Source organism: Fukomys damarensis, unplaced genomic scaffold, assembly GCF_012274545.1.
Source record: "Fukomys damarensis isolate Sample0158 unplaced genomic scaffold, DMR_v1.0_HiC HiC_scaffold_22, whole genome shotgun sequence".
Lineage (NCBI taxonomy): Eukaryota > Metazoa > Chordata > Mammalia > Rodentia > Bathyergidae > Fukomys > Fukomys damarensis.
The window spans coordinates 20926371-20941038 of record NW_022900934.1 but is presented as its reverse complement, the minus strand read 5'-3'; positions in this window follow the sequence as shown (position 1 = coordinate 20941038).

The window sequence follows — 14668 nt, the reverse complement described above, 5'->3', positions numbered from 1 at the left end:
ATTTTGTATACGTACAGATGCATCATAGAATAAATGTCCAGAAATTGAATTCAATAATAATAAATTCCAGAGCAGTAAGAATGTTCTCAGCACTTTGTAATCCCCTAGCACAGTGCCTGGTACACAGTAGATGCACAGTAAATATTTGTCCCATAAATGGATTCGGCCCATAGATCAGACATGGCCCAGCTTCTCCCTTTTATCTGGCTCTATGTGAGTTGTGGGTCCCCAGAATTCCTAGGAAGGAAAATTTATTGACAAGTCCCCAAAAGCCAAGTAGAAACATGAAGTAACTCAGCCTCCTTGTTGCAACACAATGGCCCATTTTTGCAGTGTTGCCAGGTTGGGGTCATCATGAAAAACCCCAGATTGTAGAGAGAAGACACACTTCCCACCCAAAGAATTCTAAACAATACCCTCTTGAGTAGCTGGGAAGCATGACTGCCTACCTCTTGTGTGTGGGCTGTGCTGAGTGATTTTCTTCCTAACAGTAGAGTAACAGAAGGAGGTAGGGAGTGAATTACACAAAGAGACCTGACAAATACTCCATCAGCCAGGTGACCAAGGCTCACATTTTCAGCAATAAGTCATGTTAAACTTATGTGTCTTGGTGCATGCTACTATGACAAATTACCATAGACTGGGTGACTCAAACAACAGATGTTTATTTTTCTCAGTTTTGGAGGCTTTCTAGATGTAAGATCAAGATGCCAGGGTGGTCAGGCTTGGGGAAGGACCCTCTTCCGGGATACAGGCTGCTGACTTCCCACGGAAGACTCAAATGGGGGAGAGTAGAAACAGGGAAGGCCCCTCTCCCACATTTCTTTTTATAAGGGCACCAATCCTATAGCAAGGGGCTCCACCTTCATGACCTGATCACCTACCACAGGTCTCACCTCCTAACATCATCATCTTGGGGATTAGGTTTCAATATATGACATTTTTGAGGAGAGAAACATCTGATCCTTAATAGAATGTCTACATCTCCTTGCTCTGCTGAGATGACAGACAGTCTGAGGTCTTGCTTCCCCAAGCCCATAGTGAGAAACTCCAGATAAACCCAAATGAAGGGGCATTCTAAAGAAACACCTGTCCAGCTCTCCTCAAGACTGTCAAGGCCATCAAAACCAAGGGCTGAGAAACTGTCACAGCCCTAAGGAACCTAAAAGAGGCACAAGAACTGAAACCTAATGTGGTATTCTGGATGGGACCCTGGGGAATAAAAGGGACACTAGAGAGTGTAATATCTCTAGTAATAAAATAGTAAAATCAAAACCAAATAGGATTAGTTAATAATAATGTATCAGTCAATATTGAATCATTAGTTGTATTAAATATTAACATATGATGCCAACAGTGGGGGAAACTGGAGACAGAATATATGGAAACTCTGCCTTGTCTTTGCAAATCTAAAACTATTAAAAAACTGCAAAGAAATATATATCCATGTTTTAGTTTTTTGAATCTAAAATTATTAAATCTTTTTGTAAATCTAAGATTGCCCTTAAACATTTCAGTTTTTTTAAACTTGGGAAAATCTTTCCAGCGAGTAGCAGCCTGTGAGGCAGTTGGGGTTACTTTCAAGTCGGGAACCAACAGCATTGACTCCAAGCACCTTCCCAGAATGCTCCGGATCACAGCTGCAGGGGGACGTCTGGGTTCCTGTCCTAGTGCTTCCTGCCTGAATGAGAACTGAGCTCTCCCATCTATCTGCTGTATTCATGGGCACTGGGGCTCCTCAATATCAGGATGCTGTGACTGGAGAATTAAAATTCCCCACCAGAGAAATAGCCACAACACAGATTCCTCGCACGATAAAAGCAACACCAAAGCTGGTCCCCAGAGTCCTTCCGTGCTCCTGGCTTCTCCCGACTTCTCTCTGTTCCTGAGTGCAGGGCTGTGAAGGTCCCTCTCTGCCTCTGCTGCCTGGGCCTGGACCTGGGCCCTCTTCTCCTTCTCTGTCACCCTCCCAGGGGATGTCAGCCTCCAGGGCTTTGAAGACAGTCCCTGCCTGCAATACATTTCCAGTCTAGCCCGAGAGAAGAGGTTCTGAGGTGTCAGCCTGTGCCCTGGATGCCGACTTGACACCCCTCAGGCTAATGGATTTGGGAGGCTGCACTGACTGGTATGCTGGTCATGAGGATTCTCCTGAAGCCTGGACCATAAATTCCCTGTAGCACATCCACCTGGGCCTGTCCTCCCCACCCACAGAGGAACACTGGGAGTAAAACACAGCAGAACAGATGGCTGCTTTATGGGCCGGAAGAAAATGATTTCCCACCTGGGGCCACTAAAGAATCTAAGCCTTGGTTCTCTGCTTTTCCTTGGAGAAGGTTTTCCTCCTGTCTCAAATGATCTCATGGGGCCATTAGCTTAGAAACAGCAGCAGAAATCCCAGGGACAGCTGGGCTGTTCTAAAAGAATACTCTCCCCTGCTACCATCTCATTCTGGAGAGTGGGGAGGTCAACAGCCATCACCTGTATTTCCCAGACCCAATCAAGCCCAGCTTTCTTCCAGTCCCACCCCAACCCCCGGCTAGCTTTCTAGAACCAGAAGCTCAGTGGAATTATTATCTGAGACCCATCTCTGCTCAGTGTCCTTTTAAGAGGCACTGGGCAAAGACTGGAATACAAAGCTCAGACGAAAGTGCTACCAAGAATGTGGAGCAAGAGGGCATGGTGGCACCTATTGTAATCCCAGGACTCTGGGAGGCTGGGACAGAGGATCACAAATAGCCCAGCCTGGACAACTTAGCAACTTAGTGCAATCCTATCTCAAAATGAAAAAATAAAAGGGGCAGGGAATATAGCTCAGTGCAAAGGCTTGGACTCAATCCTTAGTATAGGCCAAAAGAAGAAGAAGAAGAAGACGGAATAATAAAGGCAAAGTTGCCCACTGCTAATGGTACTGGGGCCTAAGTGGCTTTGGACTCCTCTAACAAATTACTTTAGACAGGTATATTTCTCTCAGTTGTAGAGGCTGGGGAGGCCAAGATCCAAATTCAGGTAGACCCAGAGTCTGGTGAGAGCCTACTTCCTGGCCTACAGATGGGCCAACTTCCTGTAACATCCTTATATGGAGGAGAGCAGAGAGGAAGAAGCCAATTGTCTTCTTCCAAGGAGGCCACTAATCCCATCACAAGGACTCCACCTTCAAGACCTAATTCTCAGTCAAAGGCCCCATCTCCAAATGCCATCACATCGGATGTCAGGTTTTCAACATGTGAGTTTGGAGGTGGTGGTGTTCAGTTCACAGCAAAGCTCTGTGCATACTGGAGCAGCCATGGGAAGACCGACTGGAAGTAATCTCCTAACACCGCCCATGACCCAGCAATTCCCACGCCTCGTAGACACACGACAGAAATGACCACAAAGTTTAATGAGAAGCACATGCTGGTGTTCATAAAGCACTTTTCACAAGCCCCATGCTGGAAATAACCCAAACATCATCCCAGGAGGGGAACAGTTGGTAATGTCTACCCAACGGGATATTAAACAGAAGCACTGACAAACTACACTGTACTTTCTTGTACTTTCCTGAACGTCACTTTCCTGTACTCAACACCCATAACATAAAGGAAGAAAGGTTTATTTTAGCTCACATTGTTAGTTCTTGGTTGCCCAGCTCCCAGGCGGGAAGGCATGGTAGGAGGATCTGGTGGAGGACGGCTGGTGGCCACGAGTGCAGAGAGGTGAACCTTTTCAGGTCCCGCCCCCGGTGACCCATCTCCCCTAGGAGGTCAGCTCTCTTAACAGCACTCACATGGCCCAGTCCACTTCCAAAAGCCCCACCTATGAGCGCATGAGGCTTATCTTCTCAATATAAACCAGGACAGGTACAGAATTCAAAAACACAAAATGTATTTGTGGAAGCCAAAATTAGGAGAGCATTTAGGCTTGGGGCTGAGCGGAATAGTAACGGGAAAGGACATGCAAGCCTCCTGGGATGGCGGGAATGTTCTGCCTTGAATCCATGTGCTGGTTACACGGTGAACTCCCTTTAGGAACATCTGCCTATCTGTACACTCTTCGGCATTTAGGTAATGCCTCAAAAGATTTGAGGAAAAGTACACCTGTATTTGAGACTCTTTACGTTGCTGTGATGACTTAGGCTCACAACAAACAAAATTTTTCAGAATTATTCACCCAAATATATCAAGATATAAACTTGAATAGGTTACTCACTGTGGCATTGCTCATGATACCAAAATAATAACAAGACATGGCAAAACTATTGTCATACTTTAATACACTAAATGCAACTTGTGTGGGCCTTCACAGGGTGCGAAAAGGAAAATTATGTGTCTACAAAAACAATGAAGGGTACAGTTATGGAAGGATGTCAAGCTACTGTTGGGCGGAAACAGTAAGCTCTGCAACAGCAGGGACAGTATTGTGTAGACACGTACATGGGTGCTGAAATATGTACAGGAGACTTCTAGGATGCCCAAGATACTGGAAGCCAAGATCACTATTGGAGAATGGAAATAATGGGAAATTTTTATGTTCTTTGTGATACCATTGTGTTATTTGAATATTTTTACCCCGGTAAATATTAACAGAAGGCTAAGATATATTAATTTCCTACTGTTGCTGTAACATATAACAAAATTGTAACTTAAATCATGAATTATGTGTGTGTGTATGCACATGTACATGGTACTAGGATCGAACCCAGGGCCTTTGCACTAAGCTCCATAATTTATTTTTTGAGACAAGTCTCACTAAGTTGCCTAGGACAGGCCCAATCCTCTTGCCTCAGCCTCCTGAGATTCAAATTTATTATCTTCTGGTTATGAAAGCTCTAGAGGAGAGAGAATTGTTCCTGTGCTTTTTCCAGCTTCCAGAGGTAGCATGCATTCATTGGCTTGCGGCCACCTCCCCTGTCTTCAAAGCCAGCAGCACAGGATCTTCTCTCTCCCACCCTGATTCTCCTGTTCCCTCTGGTCCCCTGTCTGCCAGATGGATGTGGATACCCAAGGTGACTTGGGATGAAAGTATTGAAGATGTCAAAGCAGCCTGCAGTCTGGATCTCTGAATTTGTTTGGAACAGAGCTCCTCCCACTCCCGGTCATCATTTGAACTTTATAAGAGCAGAAATACATTTTTTTCATATTTGATCACTGAAATGTGGGGATAATTTTTTCTAAGAGCCAAATGCTAGCTTTCATTGATATAGAAGCTAGCCATAGCAAACTATGAAAGTCTGAAAGATTTAGATGTAAGCATGTTAAAGTATATAAATTGCTGCATCTATAGTAAATGCTCAATAAATGGGAACTATTATTATTATGAACACATCAGGCTTCTCCTCTACTTACCTGCCAGACCCCTCCTCCTTTGTCCTATTCAGTTTACTCTTCTTTCCCCTCACCAAGAAAATAGGTTCCTATTTACACCATAAATAACCAAGTAATAGGTCCTTGTTCAGAATTCCACTGACACTTGTTACTAGCTCTATAGTTCATTTGGCAACTGGTCATGTGGTATTGTTAATTCCTACTTAAATATTTTCTTATCTAACTTCCCCTTCATTTTATGTCAACCTTCTTAAGTAGATTGTAATTGCCTTGAGGACAGGAAGCAGATATTATGTCTTTGTATCACCCATGGCTCATTGCAGGACTGAGTGGGGCACTTAATATGCATCTGGTGATTTGATTTGGAGTCTCTTGTCACTTAACCTAATGCTCCAATCTTTCCCCCAGTAATAGGCTGCCCAAGGGCCTTATCACATGGCTGCTCTAATTTATAGCTAGCTGTTAATTACCTCATATCCTTGTTTCTGCTTGTGCGGCACATGCTGTGTTGCGCCTGTGGTTCATCTTACTTCACTCCTGTTCAAATCACAGAACCCCACCCTAAAGGACGTAGCACCCTGTGTTCACTCCTTCCAATAGCCCTACCTAAGAGCATTGGGAAGGAGAAGAGCCATGAAGTCTTAGTCAGAAGGGTGGACAAGAGGGTCATAGGAAATGAGAGAACTAGAAAGGCCTACGCTGTGGAGGGCGATCAAGGGATGTGAGGCCACAGGCAGGGGTCACCTGTGTCATAGTTAACATTTGGGTGATTTTCTCTGACAACTGCTCATTTTGGGAGAGCGTGGGCAGGCCATGAAGACAGCAAGAATAAAATGGGGTGGTTCCAGTGGGAGGAAAAATCTCTCTGAACTGCAACGTTCTATAATTGGTAGTTACTCAGATAGGCTTGATGCTGTGCTCCCAAAAAGATGTGCTGAAGTCCTCAAAATGTGATCTGATTTGGAAATGTGGTTCCAATAGAGGTATCAAAGTTATAGTTAATCCAACATGACTGGCTTCCTCATATAAGGAGTCATTTGGACACAGACACAGACTCACAGAGAGGTGGCAAGGTAACAGCAGCCCTATCATGATGGAGATAAAAATAAGATGTAGCTGCAAGCCAAGAGACACCTGAGGCCACCAGAAGCTAAGCAGAGGGAAGGAGGGACTGTACCCAGGGCCTCAGGGAAGGTGACCCATGAACACCTTGTTTCCCCTACTTCTGGCCTCCAGAACTCTGAGACAGTGAATTCCTTTTGTGATGTTTGAAGCCACTTTGTGTAACAGCCCTAGAACACACATCCACTATCCCTCTCTGGGCTCCCTCTGTCTTTCCCATAAGTAATCACACTAAAGTGAAAGGTTTCAATAGAGGTAAAGGTGCCAGAGGGTTTTCAGTTAGCCCTGCAAGAGTCAGCTTCTTGCAACATTTCCAGAATAACTACAGCTGCTCAACAGTCTCCCGCTGAGAGAATGGAAGCCATCAGCAATACTGCCTGGGCGCTGGCTCCAGAGATGCCACAAATCGATCTCAGGGAGTGTTGCAGACTGCTCGCACCCTGCAAGCGAACTCTGCCCGCCTGTGCGAGGCCCAGATGCCCTGAGGCGGAGAATGGCCTGATGGCTTGGTGCTCAGTGGCCCGGACAAGTTCTTTCTGTTTCCATTAGAACATTAGATTGGTCTCCCCAATCTATGTGTGGATGGGGAGAGGAGAAAATTCCCTGATTCCACAAAATTTCTACTGAGTGTGTACTTTGTACCAGGTACTTTGCAGGTGTTGATGCATGTCACCTTACATACTTGGGATAGATCAGTGGAGAAAGCTCCCCAACCTTCTAAAGCTTAAATGCTGGTGTGGGGAGAGATAGGCAGTAAATATAAACAGAAGTTAATTAGATGGTAGGTGAAGAGACAATAATGGTTATGGGAGAAAATAGAACACAATCATAATCTAATCTTTGTTACTCAAATAGTTTCAGCCCTGAACACGAAGAATGTCTTCAGGGTGCTGCTGCGCCTTTTGGTCCTGGGCCCCACCACTTTCTGAGCACTTCCTTATCCCCAGCACCACAGTACAAGCCAGGCTTGCTCTAGTTACCCTAGCCAAGCCTCGGAATCAGTCATTTTACAGAGGAACTAGAATTCTTTTTATTGGAAAATGGTATTTACAAAGAAAGATCCGGGCACCAGATGCCTAGATACGCCCATTATTTCTGGGGTGTCATTACCTCTGGCCCATCTGACAAGACAGAACTAAGAATCACATGGATAGATTAGTAAGCATGCATACATGTCCATATTTACATATGTAAGTCTCTGTCCATGTGTGTCTCTGTCATTGTCTCTTTCTCTCGCTCTGTGTCTGTCTCTCTCTTCATATATATATACATATATATGTATGTATGTATGTATGTATATATGTATGTATATTATATAATACTTTGCACCTTGGGTTTATACCAATATTTTTATTCCAATCCAACACCACACAGGTTTTGTTCTAGCTCTTATTCTAAATATTTTTCCTGTCAAAGAGAATCCTGGCTCTCATTACCCACGATGTATTTATTTCAATTCAAGTAAATGCGGATTTACTAAGCAGTGAATGATATCGGGGTGCAATTGTTTTTGTCTGTAGCTTTATACCATCCAGTCACAATACTGTAGACAGTTATTTAAGTGAGTTCCTTTATTCCATAACCTTCAGTGGGGTGGTGGCTCACTAATTTGTAACAGCTTTATTTGTTACCACTCAAATGCCCTATTGGGTTTCTTCCATATGTCCTGGTTGGTATTATTTATTGTTCATTGGGTGTGTGAAACATTGCTATGACTCTGAGTCAGAGCTGTACAAAGAGTTATACTCATTAGCACTTGGAATTACCAGTATTTTTAATTTTAACCATCCTAATAGGTGTGTGATGGTGTCTCATTGTGGCCTTAATTTGCATTTCCCTAACAGCTAATTATACTGAACATACTTTGCATACTCATTTGCCAACCTGATATTTCCTTGGGTGAAGTAGCTAATCAAGTCTTTTACACAGATTCTAACTGGATTGTTTATTACTTTAACATCAGATTTAGAGGAAACACACATATTCTGGATATGAGTCTGCTAGTTGTGTTGATTTGCAAACATTTTCTCCCAGTTTGTGACTTATCTTTTCATTCTCTTACCAGCCTTTCACAAGGCAAAAGTTTTTAATTTTAATGACATCCAATTTATCAATCACTTATCTTTTAAAAGGTTTATGCTGGGACAGGGATTTAGCTCAGTGTGACACCACCTGCCTCACAAGCACAAGGCCCGGAGTTCAATTCCCTGTACAAAAAAAAAAAAAAAAGGCTTATACTTCTGGAATAAGGTCCAAACAATCTTCACCAAACAATCTTCAGCAAGCTCTCAGTCGTAAAGATTTTTGCCTAGGTTTTCCTCTAAACATTTTTATAGTTTTGTGTTATATACTTAAATTTGTCATTTATTCTGTCATCTTATTTTTTTGGCCTAGATGTGTTCAACTGTGCCAATGCTAATTGTAACCTTTCTCCACTAGGTTGCTTTTGTACCTTTGTCAGGGACCAGTTGGTCATTTCATGTGGCTCCATTTCTGGACTCTGTTCTCTTCCCTTGGTTTATGTGTCTCTCTCTACGTCAATGCCACCGTCTTGATTACTATAGCTGTTATACTACCCCTGAAAATCATGGGGTAAGGTTCATTTTCAAAATAGTTTTGACTAGTCTAGCTTCTTTTCCTTTGAGATAACTTTTAGAATCAGCTTGTCCAAATTTACAAAAATTTGGCTGCAAATTTGGTAGGAATTATGTTGAATCTATGAATAAATTTGGGAAGAACTTCCATCCTTGCTATGTTGAATCATGTGATCTATGACTACAATCTGTTTCTCCATTTATTTAGGTCTATGGTTTTATAGCACTTCATAGCTTTCAGCAAATAGGTCCTATATATGTTTTGTTAGATTTATATCTAAGTCTTGCAATTTAGGGGCTATCATAAGTGGCATTGTGCTATTAATTTTAGTTTCCAATTACTAATTGTGAGTTTATAGAAATACGACTGATTTTTGTGTTGATTTCCTGCAATGACACTCAAGTTGGCTATACTACAGTATTACTGGATTCTATCTGCTAATCTTTTACAGAGAAGCTTTGCTTTAAAAATCCAAATGTAAAATTAATCTGTGAATTTCATTTTGCTGCCTCATGAGGCTTTGATGCTAATGCCTTCGAATGAATAAATAACTGGAAAGTTGCACTTTTTTTCACTGTGCTTGGAATTGAACCCAGGGCCTTGTGCATGCTAGGCAAGCACTCTACTGCTAAGCTACATTACCCAATCCTCCCTTAATTTCTTTATGCTCCTAAAGAGTTTAATGAACTTTGGAATCACTTTATAGTATTGAAGGAATCTATGAAGTCTCTTGGGCAAATCATTCAGCTAATTCCAACAGATACTAGCTAATTCAGACAGCTATTTGTCTGTTTCATTTTTCTTCTCCAGTTAACTTTGGTAAATTTGTATTTTTCAAACTTATTTTGGTTGAACACCCTACTTTTTAAGGGAATTAACATTGAATTGTGTAAATAGGCTTTTATACTTCTTTTTCTTCCTTTTGCCTTTATGCTATACAATATGCAACAGTTAAAGAGAACAAAGTAGATCTATACATGCTAAAAACAATCTACAAGACAATGCAAAAAAAAAAATAGCAAGTTCCAGAAATATAGCAAATCTATTCTCAAAATTTTATGTTGGAACTAGACCCTCATTTTATATATTAGATGCAAAGATCCCCACTAATATCTACTGGACAGTGGTAGCATTCCTTAGACCTGAGCTTCAAGGATCCCTGCTGTGGGCCCTGTGCCCCAGCTTCTACCCAGTGTGCCTCACCCTACAGAAGATGTGCCAGGGGACATGGCCCTCTACAGCCTGAGCTCTCTCCCAGCTTCATGTTCTGGGGACTCTGAATTACTTCCAGGGCCTGTGAGGGCCTCAGCCCAGGGGTGTCCCTGGAGGGTAGAGTACACCATTGTTGAGACGACTGCCAGGCCCAGTCAGTGGCCAAGAGCCGCTGCAGGAGGTGGCTGTAGAGGACCTCGGATCTATAGGCTACAGTCCCCCTCCACCTGTGCATGAAGTCCTGGACATGTAGACAGAGCCAGGCATGGGAAGGGTAGTGAGCCTCAAGTACATTCCAGCAAGGGACTCTGGAAAGTCCAGGAAATCCAAATCCAAATCTGCCTTTTTAGGCCATGAGGAAAATGTGTCTGCCCAAGCAGGAATACAGGGATATTCACTCACGTGTTTGTTAGCTGCATTTGCAAACAATGTGTAGACCATAGGACAGATGTTAAACCTATCCAGCCTTGGTGTGACTCTCAGCCCCTCATGTCATCCTAGGCCTATGAGTCATGTGAGCTCTGCGGAGAGGGTAGGACTTGTAAGAAAACAAGGACACAGGCAAACAAAGGTGTTATGGACAGAACTTGCCCCCACCTAATCCAATCTAACTAATGCCCTTATAAGAAGAGGGAAACCTGGACACAGAGACATCAAGGTGCTTGAGAAGAAAGGGACAACCATGTGAGGAGACAGTAAGAGGGACAACTGTCTACATGTCAAGGAGACAGGCTTCAGAAGAAACCAAACCCGTCCAGATTGTGAACTGGATCTTCGAACCTAAAGAAGGCTCAGAAAATAGATTTCTCTTGCTTAAGGCACCAGTGTAGAATATTATGTTATGTCAGCCTTAGTAAAATAATGCAGAAGACTTAACATTTTACTCTCATTTTTCTCATTTGACTTGTATTTCTAATGTATATGTATCCATGCATTATGTATGTAATTAAAAATACATATTAAAATGTCCTCTTATCATACTTAGTTTTTCATTCTCATCTCTAATTGTGCTTTCTCTGTGTGTGCTTTTCTTCTTGATTAGCCTAGCTAGTGGCTTATCTATCCTACTGAATTTTTTCTTCTGCTCCATAATGAATCAGCTATTCAATTTATCATTTCTATCTTTGTTTTCTTTTCTGATTCATTTCCTTTTGCTTGTCTTCATTCTGTCCTTTTCCTAAATTTATTTTGCTCCTCATTTTATATCTCCCTGAGCTAAGCGCTTGATTCCATTTGTCTTTGTTTTCCTTTTTCAGGAATTTAAGTGTTTAAGATTAAATTTTCCTTTCAATATTGTCTTTGCTATATCTCATCACTTTTGACACATTGTTTTGTGTTTTGTTTTGTTTTGAGTCAGGTTTGACCTCCTCTTGTTTTCAAATGGAATTGAAGTGGGGTTTCGAAAGTTCCCTGTGGCTTGGTTGGTTTTAGTCTTATTTCTATTTTTATTTTAATTTCTGTCTTATCACTTGGTAATTAGAGAAGTTTCTCTTTTTTTTCTACAGTTTCAATTATGAGAAAGTGCTGTTATTTTTTTTTTCTTAGTCATGGTCAGTTTTTATAAATGCTTTCTGGGTTTCTTAGCACGAGGCCTGTCCTCTTACAGAATGCCCAGTGCAGCGTGACCTCAGCAGTTGACCCAACTGGTTATTTGATGCTGATCACCCCCATCTCTTTGGGACCTGTGTGTGTGTTTGTTTGTTAACAGTATCTTGCTGTTTTTTTTAAATCACAGTAGTCTTGCAGTATAATCTCAAGTTGGGGATTATGATGCCTCCTGCCTTACCTTTGTTGCCCAGAATTACTTTGCTATTCTAGGTCTCTTCTGGTCACAAACAAATTTTAGGATTATTTTCTCTAATTCTGTGAGATATGCTATTGATATTTTGACCAGGATTGCATTAAATCTATATAACAATTTTGGAAGTATGGCCATTTTCACTATATTGGTTCTTCCTGCCCAAGAACAAGAGGTATCTTTTAATTTCCTGATATTCTCTGCCATGTCCTTTTTCAGAGTACTATGGTCTTCCATGTAAAGGTCTTTTACTTCCTTTGTTAGATTGATTTCCAAGTATTTCTTTCTTTCTTTTCATTTTTCTTTTACTTTTTTTGATGTTATTGTGAAAAGTATTGTTTCTCCAACTTCTCTCTAAGTGAGCTTGTTATTTGTGTGCAGAAATGTTATTAATTTTTTAGTGTTGACTTTGTATCCAACTATGCTAATGAATTTGGTTAATAAATCTAGAAGTCCTTCAGTGGAGTTTTTAGGGTCATCTTTGTAGAGTAACATGTCATCTGAAAATAGTGGCAATTTAACTTTCTCCTTTCCTATCCTTATTCAATTTATTTCTTTCACTTGTCTAATTGCTCTGGCTAATGTTTCCAGGTCTATACTGAATAAGACATCCTTGTCTTGTTCCTGATTTTACATTGAAAACTTTCAGTTTTTTTTGCATTTACTATGATATTGGCTGTTGGTTTCTCATGGATGGCGTTTATCAGATTGAGATAAAGACCATCGATTCCAATTTTCTGTAGGATTTTTATCATGAATGGATGTTGAACTTTGTCAAATGCTTTTTCTGGATCTATTGAAATAATCATATGTTTTTCTCCTTGGTTCTATTAATATACTGTATTACATTTATTGATTTGCATATCTTGAACCATCCCTGCATTCCTGTGATGATTCCTACTTGGTCAAGGTGTATAATCTTCTTGATGAATTCCTGCATTCTGTTTGCCAGTATCTTACTGAGATTTTTGCATCTATATTCATTATGAAGATTGGCCTGTAATTCTACTTTTTGGTTGGTTCCAATGTTAAGGAAGGAATTGGCAAGTGACACACAGATAGGCAGCAGAATGGAAGTAAAATAAAAAAAAGTTTACTCCATTGATGAGGATCGATGACACCTGTTAGGGAATTGATCATGCTAAAGTATGTTGTGACACCGCCATTTTGGGTTGGACTTCCGGGTTCTTCTTCCCCTAAACCCCTGTTTTGAGTTTCCTTTTCCCAAGACCACGTCAGCATATAGAATTAAAACCTAAAGCTTCCTGCAGAGCTCCCTCCTTAGAGGGCAACATGGCTTGCGATAGGCTAAGAACAGCCTACTCCACCCTAACAAGGAGGTCTTTGGCTCCAAGCCCCTTAAATACACCAGCTCTTCCTCATCTCTCTCTCTCTCTCTCCGCTCTCTCTGCTCTTTCTCTCTGCTCAACTCCCCTGAATAAAATCTTGTCAGACCTCTTGATGTGGGCATGCATGGCCTAGTTGTTGAGTGTCCCTGTTCCCTTTCAACACCTAACTGGCAGTGCCCTTATCAATCCCACATTGGGTTACAACTCCTTCTTTTAGAGAGTTTTACAGCCTTGATCTTATTCAGTTGGTTACATTGCATTTTCACAGCTCTCTTTGCTGATACCCAAAACATGGTGGCAAGGCAGTTGAATTTCAACCAGGGTGCAGTTCTTTGTTAGGTAAAGTTACCTTTAAGATTTATTCAGTTACCTATTCTAGCCAGGGGGAAGGGAGCTGTTTGGTCAACAAAGCTAACAATGGTTCTTTTTCATTTACAAAACTTTTGGGGGAGACTAGGTGCCTCCAGTACTGGTTAATTCTGAACTAAGCAGAGTGAGGGGCAGAAGTTGTCTTATATTGTGACATTTCCTAAGTTTTTGCTATTAAAGTTTTCCCTATCACCTTCTCTGGTTTTGAAATTACAGAAATGTTTGCTTCCAGGAATTAATTTCCCTTTGAATTTCATTAAGGAGTTTGAGAAGCATCAGCATCAGCATCAGGTCTTTTCTAAATTTCTTGTAGAATTCAGTAATGAATACTTCAGGGCCTAGGCTTTTATTTGTCAGTAGTTTTTTGTTTTTTGTTTTTTGTCATTAGGTTTTTAATTATATCTTCAGATTGATTCATAGAGGTTTATTTAGAATTTCTTCTTGATTCAGCCTTGGTAATTCATATGTATCCAGAAATCTGCGAATTTCTTCTGTGTTTTCCATCTTAGTAGAATACAGATCTTGAGGTAGGTATTGCTGATCTAGATTTCTGCACGATCTGTTGTGATTTCACCCTTTTCATTTCAAATTGCATAGATTTGAGTCTTTGCCTTTTTTTTTTTTTCTTTTCTGGATAAGGTTGGCTAAGAGTTTGTCATTTTCATTTAATCTTTCAAAAAACCAACTCTTTGTTTCATGGATTCTTTATTTTTTTGTTTTGTTTTGTTTTGGGGGGAGTTGGGGGAGTACCAGGGATCTAACTGAGGACCTTGTCCTTGTATTATTTTCTTACTCTCCGTTGCATTAATTTTTGCTGTGATCATTATAATTTCTTCCCTCACAGAGCTTTGAGCTTGACTTGCTCTTCTTTTTTTAGAAGCTTGAGATTCAACATTAGGTTGTTTATTTGAGCTTGCTCTGTT